Source organism: Rhinopithecus bieti, unplaced genomic scaffold (assembly GCF_001698545.2).
Source record: "Rhinopithecus bieti isolate Rb0 unplaced genomic scaffold, ASM169854v2 scaffold_19, whole genome shotgun sequence".
Classification (NCBI taxonomy): domain Eukaryota; kingdom Metazoa; phylum Chordata; class Mammalia; order Primates; family Cercopithecidae; genus Rhinopithecus; species Rhinopithecus bieti.
In genome coordinates this window covers 59084-71720 of record NW_016803360.1, presented here as the reverse complement: position 1 = coordinate 71720, position 12637 = coordinate 59084, and the positions used below count along the sequence as shown (strand labels likewise).

At 36.7% G+C, this 12637-nt stretch overlaps 1 pseudogene; it reads left to right on the top strand.

Moving 5' to 3' along the window:
* The first annotated feature begins 1606 nt into the window (after positions 1-1606).
* On the top strand, positions 1607-11315 carry LOC108534131 (protein phosphatase 1 regulatory subunit 14B pseudogene; annotated as a pseudogene).
* The last annotated feature ends 1322 nt before the right edge of the window (positions 11316-12637 follow it).

The window sequence follows — 12637 nt, the reverse complement described above, 5'->3', positions numbered from 1 at the left end:
TGTACACAAAGGTATACTCAGAGAAGTGTTCTTCCCTCCCCATCCCTTCCACCACTCCCTCTCTTACAGGTAGCCAGTTTCAACGTTTTCTGACTTATCCTTTTGTTTCTTTCTGAAGAAGTCAGCAGACACGTATTTGTTTCCTTATTCCTCCATCTTTCTTATATAATAGGTAGCTTACTCTGGAGATTCTTTAATACTTTGTTTTTTTTTCTCTTAAAATACATTATAGAAATAACTTATCACTTCATAAAGCTCCTCCTCATTCTTATTTTACAACGGTATTGTATTCCACAGTGTATATGTAAAGCTTTTCAACCAGTTTCCTGTGTTTAGACATTTATAACTATTTGCAATTATAAACAGTGCTATAATGAATAATCTTGTGCATATGTAATTTTGTATGGTTGGAAATGTACCTTCAGAATAAATGATCAGAAGTGGGATTGCTGGGCTAAGGTAAGTATGTACAGTATGTAGTTTTGTTTAATTCTACTTTATCTGCTATCAAAATTTAATACTCTGATTTTCATTTTTTCCACTTGCCTGGTATCTTTTTGCCCATATATTTAGTTCTATCTTTTTAAAATTTCTGTGTGTATTTGATATGTCTTTTTTATACAGTATAGAGATGTATTTTGCTTTATCAACCAATTTGAAAATATTTTTTCTTTAATAAATGATTTAAACCCAGTCACATTTTATATGACTAATATGTTTGATATCAATTCTATTATATTATTTTATAATTAATTTATTATGTTGTACTTAAACCATAGTCTTTTCTTCTCTATGTTCTTTGCTATATTTAAAATTTTGTTTGGTTTAGAAAGGTTTGTATTTTTTTACCTATACACCCAATTTTGTGTTTTAACATCCAATTTTAACATCCAATTTTTATTAAAAATTAATAACTGTAATTAATAAGTAACTTACCTTGAATAAAATGTTCCAGAACACTAACAGACATGTCTATCACACATTATGAACTCAGTTTTAACAAGGTTTGGGAGTGTAGGCTACTGCAGCAGAATGTCCCAGCCGAGAAAGAAAGAGGCTCAAATCGCAGCCAGATTTAAACAATGGCATTCATGGACCAAATTCTTCTTGATTTTACTGAGTTCAGCTTGTAAATCAATTATTTCCAAAGATGAGAATTCAGAACACCTCACACAAGCTGTCTGTAAAGGTTGGGTTATGACTGGTATGCCCCCTCATCCCAGCATCTTCTTTGCCCCCACACTGTTATTTTGATACAGCTAAAAGTTCACCTCCCCAGCTCAACTCCAGTACCTCTTAATGAGGGAACTGTAACACTATCCAGGTGTCTCCCAGCACAGTGATCAGAATGTCATTGCTCTGCACAGTCTGATTTATGTCAGCTTGGTTAGAAATCACCTACATGCTGGAAACCCCCTGTAGGGAGTGTGCACTGGCCCAAGGCCATAGCTCTCTTCTTCTCCTTCTTCTTGTTTCCTTCTCTCTGCCCAAAATCTGTGGTTGAAGGGACATGCTGTGTATTTGTGAAATTATCCTCATAGGAATACAAGGAAGAACTCTGGCCTCCTTGAAATAATTTACACCTAATTTAGTTTAAGGAGCATAAATGATGGGACTGCTTTATAACATCAACAAGAAGCATCATTTGCACAATTTTTCATGCGATGTTGGAGCACATGCAGCAAACACTTCCCATCTTCTGGGGCTAGCAAAATCTCTCAGAGTAAGAGATTATTTTTGACATTATGGTTCTAAATCTGAAGAAAAAAAAATAGTCAGGGCAGATGGCCTGGGGCCAGTCAGGAAACCCTTAATCACCCAGAAAAACAAGGAACAGGAGAGGTCATTATTCTTAGTGGGCCAGACTGTAAAACAATGTTTTTAAGTCTTCAGATTTATAGCAAAGCACCTTGAAATATCTCAGGCAATTATGAAGAATAAGACTGCTCCAAAAGGCATTATGCAAAATTTTCTTGCTCATTTTTCTTAAGCAAACAAAACTGCCTAACCATCTTCTAACCTCACTAGAGAGTTTTCCTGTTGTAGCAATCACAGAATTCTTTCACCTTGGTAAATATAGCACAGTAAATTAATTAATCCTAAGCATTATAATAATTTAATGGAAGAAGATATTAATTAGGAACAATAAACATAGACTTATTCATTTTCAAGTATATAATTTGGCCCTAATATCTTCCACCTGTCAGTGTACAAAGACTATGAGAAATTGACTAGAAGGCCTTCAGGTGGGTGAGCCATATTGGACCAGAGTCATAAATCCTAAAATTAAAGGCAGCAGTAAAGATTACAGTGAAAATGAAATTAATATTTACAGAGTGCTGCAATGTGCCAGGCTCATTGTACCTAAACCCTTTCATTATATCATTATATCATATGTACATTAAATCATTTAATACTTAACAATGACCATGAAATAAAAGACTTATTACCTGCATTTTTATAAATGAAGAAACTGTGACCTTGACTAGGTAAGTGACTTACCCAAGCTCACACAGCTGGCTTGTGGCAAAGTTAAAATTAATTTCCAAAGACCATATTCGTTCTAGAGTTCCACACTAGCAATGGGCAGACCCATGTGGAAACAGGGCCTAAACCAAAATATGCAATGACATTTTGTCATAATAAAAAGTAATAATAATAATAAGATTTTTCATGTCACTCTTATTGTCAGTACATTTTAACAAACATACCTTAAAATGCTTAAAAACACACACAAAAAGTTGGCAGTAGCTTCAGTTAGCTGTTGAACACTAAAGCCTTAAAATTAGCATACATGGGTGGTTACCATAGAAAGCTCTGATGCTGAATAGGAACATGCTAATAAATGATTTAGTAATATATTAAAAGTTCACTCTTCATATTCTAAGTGGCCCAAGTAATATAGGAATGTATTTTGGAATTTCCTGGGACTATTTTCATAAGGGAAGTCACATGTTCAAGGGAAGATGTAACATGCACTAGAAATCAGGCAAACTTGTTTTAGTCCAGCTGAGTCATCAGGGTTGGTCATTTAACTTACCTGGGCCACAGTTTCTCCATCCACAAAATAAAGGAATGTAACTGAATAATTTACAATCATTTTCAAGGGTAAAATTTTGATTGTGAGCTGTTTCATCAATAAAGAATTTAGTTTAAAAAGATGGCTCATAATCCTGAATTTCATAGACTGTTCCTCCCCTACCCAAGGGTTTATAGGAACATGGATGAGAGATCACCTTTAGAGACAACTCCAATAAATTAGAGACATATGTTTCTTTTGACCTTAATATTTACAAAGTTATATCTTGCTTATATGGCTTGAAGAAGAATGATAAATATAATGTCCTCAGAACATAATTCTTTTTTCACAACTAGCATACAGAGATGAATATTATTGATGCTAAGATCAAGTTTCCTGACTCTCAGTAGGAATCACTGTACATGTGTTAATTAATCATTAGAAGCCTGGTCCATTTTTTGTCCAAATGAGCAAGTAGCTGCTGTTAGAAAGAAATAGAAGATTAAATATACCAGGCAACATTATACATTTAAAAGGTAAAAGCTATAAACTTTAAAAAACTATAAATTAATATGGTAAAAGTTAACATGAAGAATTTAAACACAATGCTAGTATTGTTTCATTTATAGTTTTCTATAGTTATTTTGTTTTAGATGTTTCAGTTTGCTAGTCATGAGTAAATGAAAACTGAATAATTAGATAGAATTATGATTATTTTAACAGCAAAAATTAGAAAAGTATCTTCAGTAAAACCAAAATTTTGGGGAAATTTACAAAAATGTCATCAGTTATTAGAATTTCAGCAGATTATAGGGATATATACAGCAATAATAATACTATAGGAGGGAAATATTACTATTATACAATAATAAATATGGTGAAGTGACTCTGTCTTCACAAGATTACATGTTGAGGTTAAAATTCATCATTCTCTTTAGAGTTTCATAGGAACAGCTGAAATTGTGTCTCATTCATGTGTAAACAAGGCCACACTCAATACTATGTATTAACATGTATACAGGTGTGCATTTGTGTATATGAACATAAATGTGAATATGTAGCAACAAATTGAGTTACTAACTCAGTAAGCCAGTACGAAAGAAGTGTTTATATAAAATGAAATTTGGCGTAGTGCTCTGAAATCAACAGAACTAGACCTGAACCTTAACTTTCCCATTTACTAGCTGTATTCATCTATGTTCTTCAGAGGAACATGAGCCAGTAGGATATATGTACATATATATAGAAAGAGATTTATTTAAAAGAATGGGATTATATGACTATGGGGGCTTGGTGAGTCCAAAATCACCAAGGAGGCAGGAAGGCTAGAGATACAGGAAAGAGCTGCAGTTTAAGACCAAAGGCTTAAACTGTTGTTTCTGCTGTAGAACCAGGAAGATCCAGTGTTGCAGACAGTGTTGCAGAGAAAGTCCAAATGCAGTCTGTTGGGAGAATTCCCTCCTGCTTAGGGATGGTTAGGTTTTTGTTCTCTTCAAGACTTCCAACTGATTGGTGGAGACCCACTCACAATATAGAGAGCAATCTGTTTTACTCAACATCTATTGATTTACAAGTAAAGTTCGCAGAAATATTCAGAATAATGCTTGACCAAGTATCTGTGTTCCATGGCTCAGCTAAGTTGACACATAAAATTAGTCATCACACTAACTGTGCAAGCTTAAGCAAATAAATAACCTTCTCTGAACCTCAGTCCTTGTGAAATTTGTATAATAATATTTACCTCTTAGAGTTGCTGTGAGATTATGTACATATAGTGAGTACACAGCAGGCAATTAACAAATATCAGTTCTCTATACGTACATATTTTTATGACCATGATTCCTCAAGTATAATTGGCATATTTAAAGTGAAATAAAACTGAAAATAAAAGAAAAAATAAATAAAATATTTTGAATATGTGTTCTCCTCACCAAATTGATAAAGAAAATACAATAGAAAGTAGTTTACTCCTGTTTACTCTCCATGCTTACAATGGACTATATCTTAACGATGTTCCTATAACTCGACTTAAGGCTCCATTTGGTTTGGTGCCTAAAACCACACCTAGGCATGTGTTAATGATCAGTCATATGCATGCTGCCGTTCTGAAGCAGTTATCTACTGTCAAATTCTTACTTGAGACATGTAAAACAAGCAGAAATTCATTGTTTTAAAGAATGTTTCACTATATTGCCCAACTGAAAAGTAATATTAATGACCTCTCATTTGGAAGATTAATATATAATTTTTAAAGATAGATGAATGCAGCCAGCTAAAATAGAAGCTGCTCTTAATCTCTAACCTTTCCTCCAAATTTAACCAAAACCTCTTTCTGAGGTTAGAAGAACTTCAGAGTTTCACTCAATTTTTCTTCATTTGTGCCTCTCGCTGCAGTTTTGGGTTCCAGCTGGAAGCAAACATACCCAAATACCCCAGATGAAGTTGTTCTCATAAGATGTCCAGCCCAGTTTTCAAGACTTGAGAGGTTCAGAGGGTTCAGATAAAGTTTGGGATCAGCAGCCAAGCACTTGAATGCTTATCTGAATTGAACCTTCTAAGTTTCGTCCAATATTAGCCCTTTAACTGGAAATAAATGTTCATTACCTCTAATTAGCTCTTTGTGTCTTAGATACATCTGGATCTCACATAGCATTAAGATATTACGCATTTGTCATTTTGCATGTTTTTGTGGAGATTTTTGTGTTGTAATATTTTAATAAATTAAATTACAGTCACAAGAGGAAATAGATAAAGAAGAGTTTAGTGATATATTTATATATTTGCCAATTACCAACATGTAAAGACATATAAGTTTTAGACTTGGTGATGGAGATCACCTAATTCTATGGCAGAGGCATATGACATGGAACTATAGTTCACTATTTCCCCCCAAAATAATTGGCATATTTAACAAGTAAATGTTTCATAATCTGTATGGAAACCCAAGAGCAGATAATTCCTTTTAATTTAAAATTGGAAAAAGTGAAAAAGAAGTTCTGGTTTGAGATGGCTGAACATAATTCTTTTCTCCCACTAGAGACCCCAATAAAATGATAGTAAAGGATAAATCTTTAACACTGAAGAGAATAGGAAAGGGGTAAACAGCAGTTAGGACATTGTAACAACTCTATGTAAATCAAAAATGAAATGGGAAGAGTGAGGTCAACAGACTAGAGTTACCTGACACCTCCCACCAAGAAAAACAGACCAAAACAACAAATGAATAAAAATGTTTTGACTAGAGAGACTTACGAAGTATGCTGAAAAGCACCAGGGAAATAGCAAAATCCCTGTGAAGCACAGAAGCCCAGGGTAGAACCATAGGGAAAGAAGTGAGGCATTCTGCCTCTGCCACACTGTCTCCTTCACCAGGACTGGCTTCTAGTCAGGGTAACTTCTTACAGGGAAAATGTAAGTTGGATACCCCCAGTCATCCCTACTGCTGTCACAAATGCCAGCAATCCTTGCTCAGGAGAATCCCCCAGTCCTCATAGACCCTAAATCCAATTTGAAGAGTATCCAAACTTTCACACAAGTACACTGCTGCAGAGTAGGAGCCTACACTGAACCCCATACAATGCACCATACCTCACTAAAACTCCAGGCTGTTAAGGATGGGTACCATCTTTAAACCAAGCCCACTGCTAGAGTGGCTAGAGTGTGTCCTGTCCTGGCAGTTTGTAGCAACTAATTCTCACCATCCCTGAGGCTCCATGATCTTTCTGTCACATTCACATGGGTGCCTATAGCACCACAACCCTGGCTGCCTGGATTCTAGACCATATGAACAACCAAGACTCTGGTGCTCAAGTCCATGCAGGACATCACCCCTAAGGGAACAGGTATACCTGTACAGTGGGAATACTACCATGCAGCTACCTCAATGCCCTGCCCACATGCACTCACGTTGTACACCTGGCTGGACGGCAAGTTCATGTGTACTCACACCTAACCTGACTGCCAGTTCTGGAGCAGCTATGCTTCCCTACAGGCTGTTGCAGGTCCTCCCAGCTCCACTACACTCACACTGAATCCATTCTTGGCCTGACAGCTGTTATGGTAGAAGAGTCATCCTTGCACACAGACTGCTGCAAGACTTCCAGGTTCCACTACACCAGCATGAACCTTCACTTAACCCAAAAGTTGGTCCAGCAGCAATGCTGCCTCTACAGGCAGATAGCCACAGGACTTCCCATCTTGATGTACTCACACAAACCCGTGCCTGGCACAATAGCTGGCCTGAGGGTGGCCCACCCCCAGACAGACTGCTGTAGGACTTCCCGGCCTTGCCATATCTACACATGGCTCAGTTCAGTTTCAACTATCCCAGCAATGGCCTCCACCTCCCTAGGAAGCCTGACACAGCCTCTTGGCCTGTTGTGCCTACACACACCCAACCCAACAACCAGCTCAGCACTCCCACCTACAGCAAAACTATACCAACACCATCATAAATTCATGCAGCCTAGACCACTAAGGCAATCACTGAAATTACTGACAGTGATTACAGCTGAAGAAACTGCATGGAGATCATGTTACTGACTCACCCAAAACGAAAGTCAATGCACCATACCTCACTAAAACTCTAGAAAGTATCTACAGGAAGAAGTCTATCCCTATGACAATTAATTCACAACTTGGAAAAAGAAACTATTCCACAAGATGCACAGATCAATGAAGGGACATAAGAAGTATGAAGAACCAAGGAAGCATGACACCTCCCCCCGAAACACAGTAAATCTCTAGTAACAAACTCCAAAAAAAAAGGATATTAACAAAATGTCTGAAAATTTTCAAATTAATGATCTTAATGAAACTCAGTGAGATACAAGAGAATATCAACAAACATTTCAATGCAATTAGAAAAGCAATTCATTATCTGGATGAGAATTTCAACAGAGATAGATATCACATGAAAAAAAAAAAAAAAACCAGAAACATCAGAGCTGAAAAAATTCAGTTAATGAAATAAAAACTGTAATTGAGAGCTTCAGCAATCAACAAAACAGAATAAAGAATTTCCGAACTTAAACAGATCATTGTAAATAACTCAGACAGGAAAACATAAAATAAGAATAGAAGACGATAAAAAAAGCCTATGGGGCTTATGGGATGCCCTTAATTATACAAATTTTCTCATTATAGTAGTTTTAGAGGGAGAATAAATCAATAAAGAAAGTCACAGAAAACCTATTTAATGAAATAATAGCTGAAAATTTCCCACATATTGGGAGATATATGAACATCCAGATTCTAGAAGCTCAAAGCTCCTCAATTAGATTCAACTTCCAAAAAATCCTCTCTGAGGCATATTATAATCAAACTGTCAAAAGTCAAAGACAGAGAGATAATTCAAAAAGCTGCAAGAGAAAAGCATCAAGTGATATAGAAGGGGATCTCGATGAGACTATTAGCAGATTTCTTAGCAGAAAACTTGCAGGCCAAGAGAGTGAATGATATATTAAAAGAGAGTCTAACAAATAAATTCTTTCAGTCAGGAATACTATATCCAACACAGCTATCCTTCAGAAATAAAAGAGAAATAAAGACCTTTACAGAAAAACAAGGCCTGAGAGAATTCATCACCATTAGACTAACCCTACAAGAAATGCTTAAGGAAGTTCTACAACTGAAAATAAAAGGACAATAATTACTACCATGAAAACATGTGAAGGTATAAAACTCACCAGTAGCAATCAATTCATAAATCAGACTCAGAATACCACAGTGATATAATGGTGCTATATAAATCTCTCAATTCTCTGACATAAAGGTTTAAAGTAAAAGTGGTCAACAACAACAACAATTACAATTAGTGGCTAAGGAACATGTAATAGAGAAGAAAAATTAGGCAATAAAAATTTAAATTGAAAGGAGGAAAATGTCCAGAGTATTTTTATGTGACCATAGTTAAGTTGCTATCAGTTTAAAATAGTCTATTTTGGCAAGACTCTTTATGCTAGCCCAATGATAACCACAAAGAAACCAATTATAGCAAATACACAACTAATAAAGAGTAAGGATAAAAGCTTCACACCAAACCACAAAGGTATACAACAAAAGAAAAAGTGGGAGTAAATAATCTATTAAACAACAATAAAATAATTAACAAAATGGCAGGAGTAAGTTCTTATCTAACAATAATCTTTAATGTAAATGGTTTAAACTCTTTGATTAAAAAATATAGAGTAGCTGCATGAATAAAAAAACTAGATCCAACTATATTCTGCCTACAAGAGACTCACCTTAGCAGTAAAGACAAACAGACTAAAAATAAAGGGATGGGAAAAGATCCCATACAAACACAAATTAAAAGCAAGGAGGAATAGTCATATTTACATATAATAAAATAGAATTTCAGCCACATATAGTAAAAAGAGGCAAAGATTATTCTATAATGATAAGGGGATCAGTTCAACAAGATGATATAACAATTGTAAATTTATATGCACCCAAACTGGGACACCCACATAGCAAATGTTATTAGACCTAAAAGGAGAAATTGAAATGCAATTATAGTAGGGGACTTCAACAGCCCACTTTCAACAATACCCTTACTGAGAATATACCCAAAGAAATAGAAATCATTCTATCATAAAGACACATGCACCCATATGTTCATTGCAGCACTATTCACAGTAACAAAGATATGCCATCAACATAATACCCATCAATGGTAGACTGGATAAAGAAAATGTGGTACAGGCCAGGTATGGTGGCTCAGGCCTATAATCCCAGCATTTGGGGAGCCTGAAGCAGGTAGATCACCTGAGGTCAGGAGTTCAAGACCAGCCTGGCCAACATGGCAAAATCCTGTCTCTACTAAAAATGCAAAAACTAGCCAGGCATGGTGGCACGTGCCTGTAATCCCAGCTACTGAGGAGGCTGAGGCAGGAGAATTGCTTGAACCTGGGAGACAGAGGTTGCAGTGAGTTGAGATTGAGCCACTGCACTCCAGCGTGGGCAATAAAGTAAGACTCCTTCTCAATTTTTAAAAAATGTGGTACATACACAGCATGAAATACTATGCAGCCATAAAAAAAAGAGATCACGTCCTTTACAGGAACTAGATGTAGCTGGAGGCCATTATCCTTAGTAAACTAACACAGGAACAGAAAACAAAATACTGCACATTCTCACTTATAAGTGGGAGCTAAATGATGAGAACACATGGACATATAAAGGGGAACAGCACACACTGGGTTGTATGGAAGGGAGGAGGGTGGGAAGAGGCAGAGGATCCAGAAAAATAACTATTGAGTACTAGGCTTAATACCTAGGTGAAAAATAATCTGTACAACAAGTCCCCACAACACGTTTATCTATGTAACAAACCCGCATGTGTACTCCTGAACTTAAAAGTTTAATTTTAAAAGATCAACAAAAGAAATGTTTGTTTAAAAAAACAAAACTGAGAAACTTTAACTATATTGAGAAAAAAAAAGAAGACTCAAAAATAATAAAAGATGAAAAATTAAACATTACAATCGATACCACAGAAATACAAAGACACAGAAGAAATTATTTTGAATAACTATACTCCAACAAATTTGATAACATAGAAGAAACGGTAAGTTCCTGGAGTGCAACCTACCCAGATTAAATTATGAAAAAAATTGAAAATCTGAACAGACCAAAGAGTGAGAAAATTGATTCTGTAATAAAAAGTCAGGGGTGCAGCCAGGTCAGACCTGGGGGCTCCGCATGCTGCAGCTGTCCCCAGGTGCCCCCACCATAATCTCCGTGGAGCCTCACAGAGCAGAGCCAGCAGACTAACCTGAGCCAGCCACCATGAGCCAGGCAGTGGGCGTCCAGGTGCAGGGAGGGACATGATGCACGTACATGGCCCTCGTGGCCACCATGGCAGACAGCGGCCCTGGCCCCAGGGAAGGGGTGTGGTGACTCAGGACCATGTGTTTACTTTAAGAGCCCACCCCACAGAACCACAGGAGAGGGCCCGGGCAGCACAGACGATGAAGGCCCAGTGAGGCACCAAGGGAAGGTCACCATCAAGTATGACCACAAGGAGCTACGAAGGGCTTCAACCTGGAGGAGTGGATCCTGGAGCAAATAAACGACTCCCCAACTGCCAGGAAGAGGCGATACCAGAACTGGAGATTGACATGGATAAACTCCTGGACATGGAGAGTGATGATGTCCAGGCTGCCAGGGTCAAGGAGCTGCTGGTTGACTGTTACAAACCCACCGAGGCCTTCAACTCTGGCCTGCTGGACAAGATCAGGGGCATGCAGAAGCTGAGCACACCCCAGAAGAAGTGAGGGTCCTCGACCCAGGTGAACGGGGGCTCAGGACAATCGCTGTCCCCCCGACCCTGTAGCAACAGCAATACCAGGGGACCCTGTGGCCAGGCTCAGTGCCATAATCAGATCTCTTCCCTTACCCCCTTCATTTTCCATTTTTGGGGTTCTTCATTGTTATTAAACTGATGAGACTTTTGTGTTTTATGTTGACTCAGTGGCGCAGGCCCTTTAATAAAGCTAGGATATTCCTTTGGTGCAGCTAAAAAATAAAAGTAATAAAAGTCTTGATTCAAAGAAAAGCCAAGGGTCTGATAACTTCACTGCTTAATTAGTTCTAGAAAAGAACTACTACCAGTGCTTCTCAAACTATTCCAGAAAATTGAAGAGGAAAGAATACTTCCAAACTCATTTTATCAGGCCAGCTTTATGTTGATTTCAAAACTAGATAAGGACTCAACAACAACAACAACAAAAAGAAAACTACAGGCCAATATTCCTAATGAACATAGATGTAAAAATTCTCAACAAGATACTAGCAAACTGAATCCAGGAGCACATTAAAAAGATCATTTACTATGACCAAGTCAGATTCATCCCATGGATGCAAGGATGGCTTAAAATATGCAAATCAGTAAATGTGGTACACCACATTAACAGAAAGAAAGACAAAAACCATATATCATTTCAATAGATAGAGAAAAAGCATGTGACAAAATTCAACATTCTTTCATGATCAAAACTCTCCACAAATTAGGTATAAAAGGTACATACATCAACACAATAAAGACCCACAACTAACATCATACTGAATAAAGAAAAGCTGAAAGCTTCTCTTCGAAGATCAGGAACAAGTACGCCAACTTTCACCACTTCTATTTGATATAGTTCTAGAAGTCCTAGTCAGAGCAATTAGGCAAGAGAAAAAAATTAAAGAGATCTAAACTGGAAAAGAGGAAGTCAAATTGTTCCTGTTTGTAGATTATATCATCTCATATATAGAAAACCTTGAAGACTGCACCAAAACAACGGTAGAACTAATAAATATATTCAGTAAAGTTTCAGAATACAAAATAAACATCTAAAATTAGTAACATTTCTATATGCTAATAGTGAACTATCTGAAAAGAAATCAATAAAATAACTTCATTTACAGTAACTACAAAAACCATAAGATACCTAGTAATAAACTTAACCAAGTAGGTAAAAGATCTATACATTGAAAACTATAAAATATTGATAAAGAGTACACAAATAAATGAAAAGATATCTTGTGTTCGTGAGTTAGAAGAATTAATGTTGTTAAAATGCCCACACTTCCCAAAGCAATCTGCATATTTAATGCAATCCCTATCAATAT